Genomic DNA, 15,088 nt, shown 5'->3' with positions numbered 1-15,088 from the left:
ACTAAAGGGTAATGGAATTCTGGCAAGATGGCTGACTAGGCAGACATACTATCCAGACCCTTTACCACCTAAGACATGAGAGACCAAATGAAACAGATATGGATGATAATCCTGGACTCAGAGAAGGAACCAAACTAAAGTGATGGGGAAGGAGATAAAGAACAAATGAATAGTCAATTTTGAACTTTTGCAAGCAATGTTTGTTTTAATGCTCTGATAATTCATCCCACTTGTCCAGAAGAGTCAATATGAACCAGAGGTTGCTGACAACCAGAAAGGTGCAATCCTCTTCTTGTTTACACCCATCTGGTGACCAAAAGTGTGGCTAACCCTTAACTTCACCCACCCGGTAGCTAGTGACACCCTATGTATGCCCTACTCCCCCTGCTCTGCCTACTGGAGGTAGCATGCCCTCACGGGTTGGATTTGGTGCTGATTGCATGCCAAGCCCAGGAACAACTAGCTTCTCATCATCCCAACAGAAGGTTCAGTGTAGGACTGCCAAGCTGCCTGGAAGACACGTAGAGGAGAGCAGGAATCCTCCTATACCACCTACCCTGCCCCCAGCTGTCCTTTAGACCCAAAAAACTTTCTCCAAGTGCTCTGCACCAGACACTTTGGAGACCTAGCAGAAGCTAGGATAATTGCAAATCAAAAGGGTAGTATTAAATCTAAGGACAAATTTTAGAAGGTTTAGAAAAAGAGTGGAACTAGAAAAAGAAAACACAGAAAAAAGGTACTAAGTTAGATGATATTACATTGTGGATTGTTAAGTAGGATTATGGATCCATGACAAAACAGAATGTATGTGCTGTTGAATGGAAAACAAATTTACTCTAAATCTTAACACAATTCACAATAGAAAGATTTTTTTAAATGATTGAAATTAATGAAGGGCTGCCCTTTAAGGAATAATAAAATATTTTTGTTTATTGTAAGGAATTTATTAGATGTGTGTGGATAAAATTCAATGATTTAATATTAAAAAGCCTAAGACTAAAAGTTCCTAAAACCAAAAATAATGGAATTTTCCCATAAACATTTTGAAGCCTCTTTGTATTTATACAAGCTTTATTTGCTGACAAACTTCTATGGGATATATGTTAGGCAGGGTTCTCCAGAGACAAAACCAGGACACTTACGATTTTGTAAATATAAGAGGATAGGTTAATACAGTAAGAAGGTATTTAACAGCTAACTAGTCCACACAGGAGTACAGAAGACTCAGTTCAACTCACTTCCATGAAATAGTTAATATACTGGAAGTCTTTCAAGTGAGCTACCCAGTCCAAAGTCACAAAAGCAGACATTGGAGTCCTCCTGCGAGCAGGGTGGGCAAGAGTCTGCCCACAGGCAGCAAACAGCAGGGTGGGTCAATAACTCAGGAGCTTAATGAAGCAGGCTTGGATGGGATATTGAACTCAAGCAATGTAAGATGACAGGATTCACGGGTTGGCTGGGTCCATACATAGTGTATCACAGTTTGAGGCAGAGAACTAGGGAAAGCAGCTGCATGCTGATCTAGTCATGGGGGGGGGGGGGAGGTGCTTGCAGAGCCAGTTATCTCTGTGACCTTTTAATAACACGTGTTCCTATTGGCCAGGTTGGCACAATAAACCTAACTATCACAGGATAGATGGTACCCATTTTTTTTAGATTTAACTTCTCTTTGGTAAGTTACTCACTATACCTTCATTCATTCTATCATCATCTTAAATACCTTGTGTTTCAGGAATACACTTAGGTTCGTTGAAGACAGTTTGTCTTATTCCTATTCTCCTGTTACTGCAGGAGTTTTAAGAGAGGAAATGGGGTCACTCAGAGTCTCTCAACTTAATGAGAGTGGGTTCAGTTTGTTTGCCTTTTGGGGGTGGGGGGAGTAGAGATGAAAATCTTCACAAAAGCAGACAGCATGTTGTCTCACAGAATGGCTGTGGAGTTGAACTGCAGCTAAGTGATTTAACCCTGTCACCACCAGTGCTCCTGAGAGCTCATTAGAGAGCACTAATCCTTGGACCTAGGATCCCTAGTAGTATAATGGGTAAATGCTCAGATGCTAAGTGAAAATTTGGTGTTGCAGGCCCACCCAGCAGCTTCTGAGGGCGAAGGCTAATGTTCTCTTTGGGTAAAAATTACAACCATGAAAACTATGAAGTAGTTTTCCTCTCAGGGTTGCTGTGAGTCCAAATGGATACCAGTGGCACCTAAGAACGATCCTTGGGCCCTGCTTCCAGAAATTGTTCATTAAGTATAGGTTCACATACTCAGTGCCATCAAATCAATTCTGACTCATAGTGATCTTAATAGCATAGGTTAGAATTGCCTCCAGGGGTTTCTGAGTCTACGTCTTTTTTGGAGTAAAAATCCCTCTTTCTCCCATAGAGGAGCCCTGGTGACAGAGTGGTTACATGGTGGACTGCGATCCACAAAGTCTGAAGTTTGAAACCACCAGACCCTCCAAGGGAGAAAGACGGGTCTTTTACTCTCATAAACAGTTAAAAGTATTGGAAACTCAAACGGGTAGTTCTACATTTCCTATGGGGTTGCTCTGGGTCTGCATTGACCTGATGGCAGTGAGTTTGATTTTTCGGTATTCTCTCACAGACCGACTGTGGTGATTTCTAGCTATTGAATTTACTGATAACTGTTCAATGTGTAACCCATTATGCTGCCAGGGCTCTTAAGTATGGGTTGGGGCCTAGTAATTTGCAATTTTCTGATGTTATTAATGCATAATATTCGAGAAACACTGAAAAAAGATTTAGGAGTGCCAGGTAAGCATTAGACTGCTAATTGGTTCAAACCCACCAGCCACTCTGAGGAAGAAAGATGAGGCTGTGTGCTTCCTTACAGATTTTGGTCTCAGGAACCCAAAAAACGCGTTCTACTCTGTCTTACAGGGACACTGAGTCAGAATGTCAGAGGCTCCATGGCAGTGAGTTTGACTTGATGGAGCCCTGATGGCCTAGAGGGTTGCATGTGTTGGGCTGCTACCTGCAAGGTCAGTAGTTTGAAACCACTGGCCACACCATGGAAGATGAGACTTTCTACTCCTATTAAAAATAACTCACTGCCACGGAGTCAGAGTTGACTCACAGTGTCTTACAACTTAAAGCCTGCTTATCTTAGAATTTTTGAATCACCCTTTCCTAGTTTTTTGAAACTTTAACTTATAAACAATATGTTGGTAGTTTTTGACTGAATAGAAACCAGTTGGACTTCTTCCAGCCGGTTTAACTAATAGGGAGTTATTACAGGTCCCATTGTTGGTGACGTAAAAAACATTTTCAGATGGATGCTAAATGAGGTGAAAGAGTATGTTTACTTGTGACTTTTTAAAGCTACAATTTACTTTTTTGGCATAACTACGTAGATACGGGAGAAAAATGCCTGATCTTGTAACAACTTTTCTTTTTTAAGGCTTGTCAAACAATTTATAGGTTAGGTAGGTAAATGCAGCTTCCAATGTGATGGGCTAGGAGTCATTTTAAAGCTAATTCTCATTCTCTCACCCCCCGAATTAAGAGACTAGAAAATTATCCAATTGCTTGTGTTTTCAGCATTTTGTTGTCCAGTCGCTCCCAACTCATAATGCTCCTATGCACTCAGAACAAAGCATTGCCAGGCCCTGTGCCATCTTCACAATTGTTGCTATATTACAGGACACTATGTTTGAGGCACTCTGTCAGTCTGTCTCATTGATGGTCTCTGACCATCTTTTTTTTCAGCATTTGAAATAGTGAAAATAATATATGTAAATGTAATTGTATGATTTTACTTTGTTGCACTTGGTTTCAGTTTTTGTTGGTGTGCTTTCCTTAAAAGATTTATGTCTGCCATTAAATTTTTGGGAAGTTCACTAAAATGAGGACTTTAAACAAACAAAGGGAGGCCTGAGTAATGCAAACAATTCCTGTGCTCAGCCGCTAACTGTATGAGTTCACTTCCACCCAGAAGCTGCTCCAAAGACCTAGGTCGGGCAAGTCTTTGAAAACCCTTTAGAGGCTGGCCCAGTTCTTCTCTGGCATAGAGTGGATTTAACCTGAAATATAATCTGTTCTACCACACTTGACCTACTAAGTTTTAACAAAGGAGTGTCATTTAGCAGACGTCTTAGATTATCATAATGTAATCTTCTAGTGACACTTTAAAAGCAATAATTTAGACCTGATTAGTATACTCTATACTGCTAAAGTATTTCTTTGATCCAATGAAAATTAAAGATGAAACACTGATAATTTCAGCTTTGCATGGATGATTGCATTCCTTGTACTCGAGTACTCAACAAGATTTTTGTGATTTGGATGAATGCAAATGTTTTGTTCATCTATATTAAAATGCTCAGTGCTTGTTTTAGATAGGTGTGCTTAATATGTAGCAACAATGAACACGACTGATGATTCCTAAAATTTAATATGATCTAAAGATGATAGAATGAAAATTGCATGGCTTTACTTAAGCTAGAAAGTCATTTGGGCTTTTTTCTTAGTGGTGATGTTTTTGTATGTACTTTATTCCGTATGTATCGATCCAATTTGTAACAGATTTATCTGCCAAATCACTGTTAATCCAGATGATCAAAGAATTTGAAAAGGGGAAAAAATTGGTATTTGTTCCAATTTTTTGTTAGTTGTGTTCTTAGTGAACAGAATATAGAAAGCTGAACACAGTATTTAAGACATCAAGTATTCATTACTAACAGATTTTTAATTAGTTAGGTAATAACATCTTCATTTATTTACAACTCTAAATGTACAAGTTACTGAATTAGTATTTCACATCTTTGTGTCCCTCACAGCTAGTGGCAGATGATTTGTTTTGTGGAAACTTCTTTAATTTAGGCTTATCGGGTATTTCCTCTTAATTAAATTTAAGAGTTGCAGTTTTGTCAGGAAGGCTACAAATGCTGATGCTTCAAAAAGTTCTTGGAGAAATTCCATGATCTCTTCAGTTCTTTTTTCCACAAACTTTGAAGCCTTGCCTACATCTAAATGTAAGAGAGGACTTCAAAAAGTTCAAGGAAAATGAAATTAATGGACTTTCCCCACAAACTTTTTAAAGTCCCTGCATGTCACATCAGGAAATTCTATGTCCCTTTTCTCCTTCCTCGGTGACATAATAATTTTGATATTTTGGTTGATATGACATCACTAGGTTCCTTCATTTAAAATGTTTTCCATTTGTAATAAGTAACTTTGGAGAAGATGGTTGAGACTGTTCATATACACTGTTAGTCATGAAACTTTTCATGTTATTTATCAAAATAATGTGCCCATACGTGTAGTGCATGGAAATGATGAAATTAAGTAAAATAGACTGGCATAGCATGTGCTTTATTTGCTCCCTCTCTCCCCATTGCAGGTCTATGATAGTTAAAGTCTAAATATTTAACTGCATAAGCTTAGTATATGAAGGAGTTTTTCCAGCTATTGGAATCCTTAGCATTAGAAAGTATTTTGTGTTAGATGGGAATTTGTCTCCAGAGAATTCTTCCAGACATTGTTTCAAGTTTTGTGCTTCTGAGGTGATCTGCCAAGCTGTTTTCTCTTTTGACTCCCCTTCAAAATATGTTCCATGTTGTCATTTCTCTAGGTAATTTGCCCCCATTTTTATAATAATTTTCTAAGAGATGACTTTCTTGATACACCACTCACCAGTATCATGCTTACAGAGAATCCACAATTGGGTTCTCTTCCAGATTGGATTTGCTCAGGACGTGAATTAATATCGATTGATCTAGCTTAAAGTTTAAGACCACTAGGATTTGAAGTCTTACATATCTGCATGCAAGTCTCAGCTCTGATGCTTAATGGTTCTGTGATCTTGCACAAGTTTCTAGCATGGTTAAACCATGGATAGTTCCATACTCTGTGAAGAGGTGGTATTAATAGTATCTACCTTTCAGAATATAATGAGGATTAAATGTGCATGGAAAGTTCTCAGTAATAGTGCCTGTTACACAGGAAATACTCCAAGAATTCCAAGAATGTCCATAATTATTATCAGAGCACAGGGTTCTGCACAGTTTAAGATTGGTTTGATTTGCTTTTTATTGTTTTAGTTATTTTGTACTGCAGGCTTGGTTGTCTGTGGTGAAATCTGAAAGTTTTATGGGCCTCGGAAACAGACTATTGAGCAAATTGTCTGAAGCTTGTGTGAAAGATATTCTAACTTGATACTGTTAGATTACAACTTTTGTGTGATTTTTGAAGTATTCATATATATGTGGAATATAATTAAGAGTTTATGTTCAATGAACCCTAGAATATGTAGTCATATTTTATAGCAAGTGTGTAATATTGTACCATTAAATACAAAGCGAGGGAGGGGGCCTCCAAAAAGTTCATAGGAAAATGTAATTAAAAGCTAAGGGAATTTCTCCAGGAACTGTTTAAGCTCTACCATAGTGCTTATAAAATTAGTCAGTGAAACTGGAATAATTACATGCTCTTTCTCATGATGTACTGAAAGCATGTTGGGTACTATATATAGTAAATTTACTGTTAATTAAATCTTAGTCTTTTCCCTAAAATTTACTTAAAAATTTGAGACCAATTTTGGACGTGGGAGAAGGTAGTTAATCTAGTGTTCTAGAAAATTATGAAGACATCTAAGTGTAAAATTTGCACCTGCGTGTGACTTGCTGACGGTGTTGTGTATTAAAGTTTATACTTAGTGCAGTGTTAGGTTCTTATTTTTAAAAAGATTGAATAAGGAGATCGAAGATTGTCTCAATTTGTGTCTCATGGGACTTCATTTTCATCTAGGAGTCTAACTTTAAAAAATCGTAAGCCACACATTTCTGGGAACTAGTCGTTCAGAGTCTGTTGTTTACTGTATATCTCTAATGCCAGCTACAACTAACTGCCTTTTCGAATACAGACTTTTGTCACACTTGGTTCTGAATTCATAAGCCTTTTGTCATTTTTTTGGAAGTTCCCTTTAAGATAAAATGTTTAATGTGGTAATACAATTTCATTTTTTAGACAAGTTTTTCAACACTTCATTAACCTGTAGTTATGAGGATATTATAGAAATCTGAATCTGTGGGGAAATGTGTTACAAGCTTTTGTATGAAATTTCAGAAACCTGCCTGCTCCTGCTATCAGCAAGAGCAACTCTCTCAAGAGCTGGAACACAGATATTCTTGGAGCTCTGGAGTCATTCCACTGGCTATTTTATAAAGTTATTGGCTATTTTAAGTAATCAGATTAACCAAACTGGAGGGAAATTGAAAAATACCTAGTTTTGTTTAAGATAAAATTGATTCTCAAATGAAATTCTTCCTCATCTAGCTGGTTGATCTTGTGAAGAAAGATCTAATCATTAAAATTACATATCACTATAATAGTATACACTGACGTCAAAATGCTGCGTGGAATTTTTTTATTTCTTCGTTTTTAATTTAATCCTTTGTATTTTGTTGCGGCAATAGTGAAAGCATTCCTTATAAATTTAAACAATTAAAATGTGGTCCATAATAAATTTTAACTGTTTCAACTCTTGTTTCCTGTCAAATTTGTTACAGGAATGAATCTGAAGTCTGCTGCAGTAAAACACTGAAGGCTTTAAAATGTTTTCTTGCATAAAATTCAAACTTTAAGTAACTGCTTATGAGGATAGGGAAGGCAGGAAGCTAATGTCTGTCTCAAGATACAGGACAGCTGTTTGCTCATCAACCTCAACTGTGTGAGTAGAGACTTAAGCTTGTAACTATGTAATTGGGCATAGTAATTTAATTTTTATATTTTTCGAAATCTAAAGTGCTTGGAGGTATACTTAAGTCATCATGATTAGACATTTTTTAAGTTCTTCCTCACCCCGCCCCCCTCCTGGTGGGATGGATACCGTGGGTGTGGAGTGTGAGTGGTAGATTTTTATGTATTAAAATATTTTTCAGTAGTAACACAACTCATTATCATAGTGACCATGTAGACTTTCGTAGCATTACTTTATGCATTAAAGTATGCATCACTGATCTTAGTATTGTGAAGCCAAAAAACTTTTTCAATTCTTTAGTTTGCTGTTTATTTTGTCATTTACATTAGCTTTTTAAAATTAATTTTTTGACCAGGGAATCAAAGGATATGTTTTAGCAGTATGAAGTTTTATAATGAAAGTTGTGTTTGAAAATAAAGTAAAAAATTATCATTTTAAACCTCTTTCATCAGAGAATACATATAGTATTTCATAATACAGAGAATTATTGGCCCCTAAATGCACTTGGAAGTCTTAAACTTGCTGAGTTGTTAATTTTTTAGCCCTGTATCATTTAAATCCTCTTGAAAGGATTAAAAATACATATCACCACCTCCCCTAGTACTTAAAAAATTACATTAAGAATCTGTTTGGAGGACTGTGGGACTATTTCCAGATATTTCCCTATTTTTTCTTACTTTCAAAGATTCGGGAGTGCACATTTTAATTGAATGTGGACTCCACACCCTACCAACCCCTTAAGATGAATGCATGGCTTATGTAAGTGGATTAATTAAAATATAAAGCATTGCATTGAGCAATATAATGAACATCCAGACAAATAGTTATCAAATTTTGCTTAACTGTTAAGTGAAGGATAGAATTAATGTTACTTGCACTGTTCATTTAGAATATAGTTAGTTTGCTTTCTCTTTTACATCATATATGTTGGCTGAAGGAAAATCTGAGTTGACTGTCTTGAGAGTCATTGAGCAGATGTTTAGAAAGCATGTGAAAAATATCCATCAACTAGTAGATGTTACTATTTAAGTAATTGGAGGGTGTGCCACAAAAATAAAGTAGATATATGTGGCTTCATTCAAAAGTAATGAAAACTCAAAGGTAGACTGGGTTTCAGTTTGCCTGATTCTTTTCTGTATTGACCTGTAGATTTACAACCCTGTGTGAATCTCTGAAGGTTATCTAGTTATTGAATATACTCGAGTATAAGCTGACCCAAATAACAGTGGAGGCACCTAATTTTACCACAAAAACCACATTAAAAATGTGTTTAAAGACTCAGTTTATCAACTGTGGTGAAGAAAGTTGATGGTGCCCGGCTATCAAAAGATACAGCATCTGGGGTCTTAAAGGCTTGAAGGTAAACAAGTGGCAATCTAGCTCAGAAGCAACAAAGCCCACATGGAAGAAGCACACCAGCTTGTGTGGTCACAAGGTGTCAATAGGATCAGGTACCAGGCATCAACGAACAAAAAATCATATCATTGTGAATGATGGGGAGTGCGGAGTGGAGACCCAAAGCCCATCTGTAGGCCACTGGAGACATCCATCCCCTTACAGAAGGGTCTCAGGGAGATGAGCCAGTCAGGGTGCAGTGTAGCAACGATGAAACACACAACTTTCCTCTAGTTCCTAAATGCTTCTTCCCCCCACCTCCCACTATCGTGATGCCAGTTCTACCTTACAAATACATCTAGACCAGATGATGCACACTGGTGCAGATAGGAACTGGAAACACAGGGAATACAGGACAGATGATCCCTTCAGGACCAGTGGTGAGAGTCGTGATACCGGGAAGGTGGGGTAGAACGGGGTAACGGGTTACAAGGATCTACATATAACCTCCTCCCTGGGGTGAAGGAAGACACTGGACATTGTGAGATATGAAGAAATTATCAAGGGTTCATGAAGGAGGGTGGAACGGAGAGGGATGGAAAAAAATGAGCTGATACCAAGAGCTCAAATAGAGAGCAAATATTTTTTAAATGATGGCAACAAATGTACAAATGTGCTTGACACATGGATGTATATATGGCTTGTGATAAGAGTTGTACGAGCCTTCAATAAAATGATTTAAAAACAAAACAAGAAACTGCTTATACACGAGTATATACCGTAGTAATCTTTTAGTAGCTTTATAGAAGAAATTTTATAATCTCCTTGTTTAATGATAACAAATCTCACTTTTACGCAGTTCTAAGATCTGTACTCTGAGATATTACATAACTCCTTACTGAGCCGTTTCATTTTTTGCTGCTTTTTTGTTTGCAGTACTTTAAAACTCTTCCCTCCTCTCTTAACAGTAGACAACTGTGGAATGACATTTTAAAGTAATAAATTGCTTTCCAAATTCCTTTTCTCTTTTTATTTTATTGGGATGACCCTCTGTTTTATATTACTCTTCAATCAAAGGAGAGAAAGTAGAAAAGGAATATGTGAGCCCCATTCCTGTCACTCTTGATTCTGTTCTACCCCTCAATCCTGCCATTCCTTTTCCCCCATAATGTAGACTTCCCAGTGATTCTGCCCCCACTTTTATAATTGATTTTTGCTTAGATTTAGAAAATGTATTTTAGTCCTTTTACTGTTGTATTACTTTTTTAAAAAGTCCTGGTGGCATGGTGGGTTAAGCATTGGGCGCCTAACCAGAAGGTTAGTGGTTCGAACCCACCAGCCGCTCCATGGGAAAAAGATGTCACACTCTGCTTCTGTGAAGATTTACAACCTGGAAAATGATATGGGATCTTTCTCTTCTGACCTGTAGGGTCACAATGAGTGGGAATCAACACAACAGTAGTGGGTATTAGACAGGTATTGATTAGCATAGAATTCCTGGACTACGGTAAGGTCATATAACATGGTTAACCACACTGGAATATAGAATCAGGGTTCCTTTATGGTCCCTCTTATCAGACATGCAATAATCAAATCACCTTTCTGTGCCTCAGTTTTCGTATCTGTGAAACAACTAGTAGTAATTTGCTATCTGCTAGAGTGGTTGTGAAGGAGCCCCTAGTGGCAGAGTAGAATTACACATTGGGCTGCTAATTGCAAGGTCAGCAGTTTGAAACCATCACACGCTCCTGAAGAGAAAAATAGAGGGCCTTGTCCTCTCATAGGGAGTTACAATCTTGGAAACTCATGGGGGCAGTTCTTCCCTTCCTGGACTCTCAGGGTTTTGTGAGTTGCCATTGACTCAATGGCAGTGAGCTTGGTTTTGGTTTTGGAGGATTGTTAATGAGCCATTAGTACATGCACACTATTAGATCATAATTATTCAACCTTTGTTTCTTTGCCATGGAAGGTGTAGTACATTATAAATGCTTGGTGTTACACATTATAAATCCTCATAGTAATTAAATGATACTAAGACTTTAGATTTAAGAATTTGAAAGTCACATAGTAAGGTGTTTTCAGTTATATTTACAGATAGGAGCCCAGGTAATGTAGTGGTTACATGTTGGGCTGTGATCCCCATGGTCAGCAGTTGAAAACCACCAGCAACTCCTTGGGAGAAAGGCTGGGTTTATATTTCCCTAGTTACGGTCTTGGAAACCCACAGGGGGTCACTATGAGTCAGCATTGACTTGATGGCAGTGAATTATTATTACAGATGGCCTCATTGCAATAAAATAGAAATCTTTACTTTCTTGCTCCTTGTTCTCAGTCTGCCACCTATACTAGCCCTATTTCAAATGCTCAATAACCATGTGCCTAGTAGGTACTGTATTGAACCAGTGCTGTTTAGATAGTTAAATTTGAATCTAGGAAATATATTCACAGTAAACATGACCTGTATTTATGATAGCATACTATTTTCTCTGCACATGAAAGATTAGCTCTTGCTATACCTACAGCATAAGGGGAAACAAAGCAAAATATTTCATAAGAATCTTGGTGAAGGTTATATGTATGTTAGTGGTAGGCAAAGTGGTTTTTAGGCAGCTAACAAAATCCACAATGTATTTATAAATAAAGGCATGAACAAGTGAGTCAAGCAATGTTGAAAGTACTGCATTCTGTCAGCATGGCTACTTCTTGGATGAAAATGAACAGACAGTGCTTTATGTAAATTTTGGTTTTACATGCACACTAATAGTATGATTCCTGATGAGCCCTAGAGACACAGTGGTTAAAGTGGTAGGTTGTTAACGAAAGGTCAGTAGTTTGAACCCACTAGCAGAAGAAAAATGTGGCAGTCTGCTTCCAAAAAGATACAACCTTGATAAGCTTATGGAACAGTTCCTCTCCATTTAGTGTAGGTTCCCAAATTTATTTGGCCTGCCATCCCTTTTCAGAAAAAAAGTACTATTCAGCATTCCTGACAATCAAAAACTTGTAATATAGGCCATAATCTAGAATAAAGGATAAGTCTCTGCTTTTGCAGTACCCCCTCCCCCCAATAGGCCTAGGCCCTCCCCAGGGAGTTGTATCACCCACTTTGGTAAACACTGGACTCTACTGTTAACGGTGAGTCAGAATGAACTCCACAGCAGTGAGTTTGTTACCTAGAAGTACCTTTGAAGATTGGCAGTGTTAGGAGTTGGTACATTAATTCTGAGTCTTTTGGAATGGAAGGACTAGACCATTAGTAGTTTTATTATAAAACAATGTAATCTGTTTGGGATTATCCTACTAAAGGCTTAAACCCTAGTTTCACTTTTACACAATGTTTAGAAATTCTCTAAGTGTTATGGTTTAAAGGAACTATTATAATCCAAAATACATGGGATCATGAATTATTTCTAACTGAAAGACAAAGGAAGTTCTTAAAGAGAAGTTATGAAATTAAACTGTCGCAAGTTATCTGCTTGTGGGTCTAGTGTTCTGTATTGTACCCTTTCTCTGACTTTAGATTGGTTCAGTAGGTCAGCTATTCACCCAGGTATAACTAACTTGTCTGAGTGGGGTTATCCTATAGTACCAGTGATGCAGCATTCATAAGAACTGCGGGTATAGTACAGACTCTATTAGAAGGGAATGTGAGCAGGGAGGCAATGACTACCATATCTAACTTCATTTTTTAACTGAATTCATAGGGACCCTCAGAGTTGAACCACCTTTTTGAGTTTCCAAGACTAAATCTTTATGAAAGCTGAAAGTCTCTTCTTTCTCCCATTGAGCAACTGGTATATTTGAGCTACTGACTTTGCAGTTAGCAACCCACTACACCACCAGGGCTCCTTAATTATAAAAGGGTAGAGATGTAATCTCTCAAAGGAATATGATGAGGACTCATTCTTAGCACAATGCCTAGAGGATATAATAGTACCAATAATAACAGGAACTTGTTGCTTTATATGCAAGTTTTAAATATAGGGAAGAAGTTTGGAAATTTTAGTAAGATGATTTGATACCTTGCTGTGTATGCATACCTGCTCAGAACATTTCAATTTTGACGGCAGAGTATCTGCCTGATTTAAATAGTGACCTACTTTCTTGAGCTTTAGTATTGATAATATAACCCCACCCCAGAATAACTTGTATTTGAACATTGTGATTACGCTGTTAACCAGGACCTTAGAATGGAGTTTCCAAATGAGATCTTTCGCAGAAACCCAATAGGTGAAAATAGGGAAAAGGACAGGTTTTGCTTGACACAGGAGTTTGTAGCTCAATTTACCTTCTCACACTTCTCCCCATCCCTTTTCTTCTGTCTCAGCAATCTGATACGACAAAAGCACAATTATGAGACTAAACTGTATCATTCTCATTATAAACTGTATAAATATGAATGATACGATGTAAAAGATTTTGTGCTCAACTCTCTGGCTTCTTAGAGCCTGGATGTTAACTGGAAAAAAGGTACAAACAAGCAGCCCTAGAAATTCGTATTTTACTGTAGAGATTGTTGAGCACATTGTATTGTGTTCTACTTAGGAACTTTGGGTTAAATGTTCTTTTATCATCAGCATCAACATTACTTGTCCTGAGCAGTTTTTTCTTTTGAATATTGTGCCGCTTAAAACTAGTCATGTTCTTATTTGCATTAGCTGATTAAAAAAAAGACACAGTCAAATCCTTATGGGCATGCATTATGTTAACGACAATACTCAATTTCTTGTTTCTATTATATTCCTTTAAATTTGCTCTCTTTATTTTAATATCATGTAGAATGCACCTTTACACAACCTGTAATAATATTCAGAGCATGAGGTATAATATATAAAATTATAGAAGAATATTAGACAACAGGGCTTGTTAAATCCTCTTCTCTTTCTCGGGTGATGGGATTCCCTGTTGCCTACAGGATTAAACTTAAACTTCTTATGTGTGTACAAAACCATTATGTGGCTCAACTGTGTCTGAGTTCATTTCCCTTAATAGTTTATTCCAAGCACAGGGAACTGTTTCCTCTGACAATATACCACATACTTGTTTTTATCATTATTCACAAATATAAGTGCTAAGTATAACCCATTACTGTTGAATCAGTTCCGACTCATAGCATCACTATAGGACAGAGTAGAGCTGTTCCTCGAGATTTCTGAGACTAAATCTTTACAGAAGCAGAAAGCCTCATTTTTCTCTTGCCGAGTAGCTGGAAAGTTTAAACTGCTATCGTAGCAGTTAGCAGTCTGCTGTGTAACCCTCTGAGCCACAGGTACCTATCTGGAATCACTGATGCATCATTGTGTAAACTTTTGGGAGGAGGACATTAAAACTGTTCCATCCAAGTTTTACTTTGGAAAGTGATGTCTTCTTAGGAGAGCGTGAGGTGTATTGAGAGATCCCCTAACAAGTGATCAATTATTCTCTGTGTGTAAAGGCATTTTTTGTACCTGTTCTTTGTGAGTTGTGAATAAGGAATCTTGGTTTTATGACTGCAGCTACTATGTAATGTTCAAATGCACAGTTCTCATTAGCTGTAGATGCTTGATTTATATAGGAAACCTCATTCTGAACTAATCTATATATACAACTGTTTATGGATTATAAAATATCCTCACTGTCACTGTGCCAAATGCTCCTCCCCCAAATTCTGCCCTGAGACTGACCACATTTTCCAGGTAGGAAATGACAGGATCATAACTTTTCACTATGCTGCTGTGTTGTTAGGGGTCATTGAGTCTTTTCTGACTCATACTGACCCTATGGGAACAAAACAAAGCAATGCCTTTGACCTCTACCATCCTCACAAGTGTTTGCTGTGTTTGAGCTTGTTGTGGCAGCCACTGGGTTGGCTCATCCTCTGCTTTACCAAGCATGAGGATCCTTCTGTAGGGATTGGTCCTTCTGATAACATGTCCAAAGAGAGGAAGCCTCGCCATCTTTATTTCTAGGGAGCATTTTGGCTGTACTTCCAAGAGAGAGTTGTTCTTTCTTCTGACAGTTTAATCATAAATTTAGTATTCTTTGCCAATGTCAT

At 37.5% G+C, this 15,088-nt stretch overlaps 1 protein-coding gene across 8 annotated transcripts in view; it reads left to right on the top strand.

The window, feature by feature from the left end:
- The window catches only part of ZFAND6 (zinc finger AN1-type containing 6), an 88,615-nt gene that overhangs the window by 36,762 nt on the left and 36,765 nt on the right, over positions 1 to 15,088 (top strand). For 4 of the 8 annotated variants that reach the window (XM_075535436.1, XM_075535430.1, XM_075535432.1 and 1 more), the window contains exon 2: positions 7,529 to 7,689. The exons of the other annotated variants lie outside the window; for them this stretch is intronic. The gene's annotated coding sequence lies outside the window, so the exon portion shown is untranslated. The remainder of the gene's footprint in view (positions 1 to 7,528; positions 7,690 to 15,088) is intronic. 8 annotated transcript variants of the gene reach the window in all.

The sequence above is a fragment of the Tenrec ecaudatus genome, chromosome 17 (genome assembly GCF_050624435.1).
Source record: "Tenrec ecaudatus isolate mTenEca1 chromosome 17, mTenEca1.hap1, whole genome shotgun sequence".
NCBI lineage: Eukaryota > Metazoa > Chordata > Mammalia > Afrosoricida > Tenrecidae > Tenrec > Tenrec ecaudatus.
This window is presented reverse-complemented; position numbering and strand designations above follow the sequence as displayed.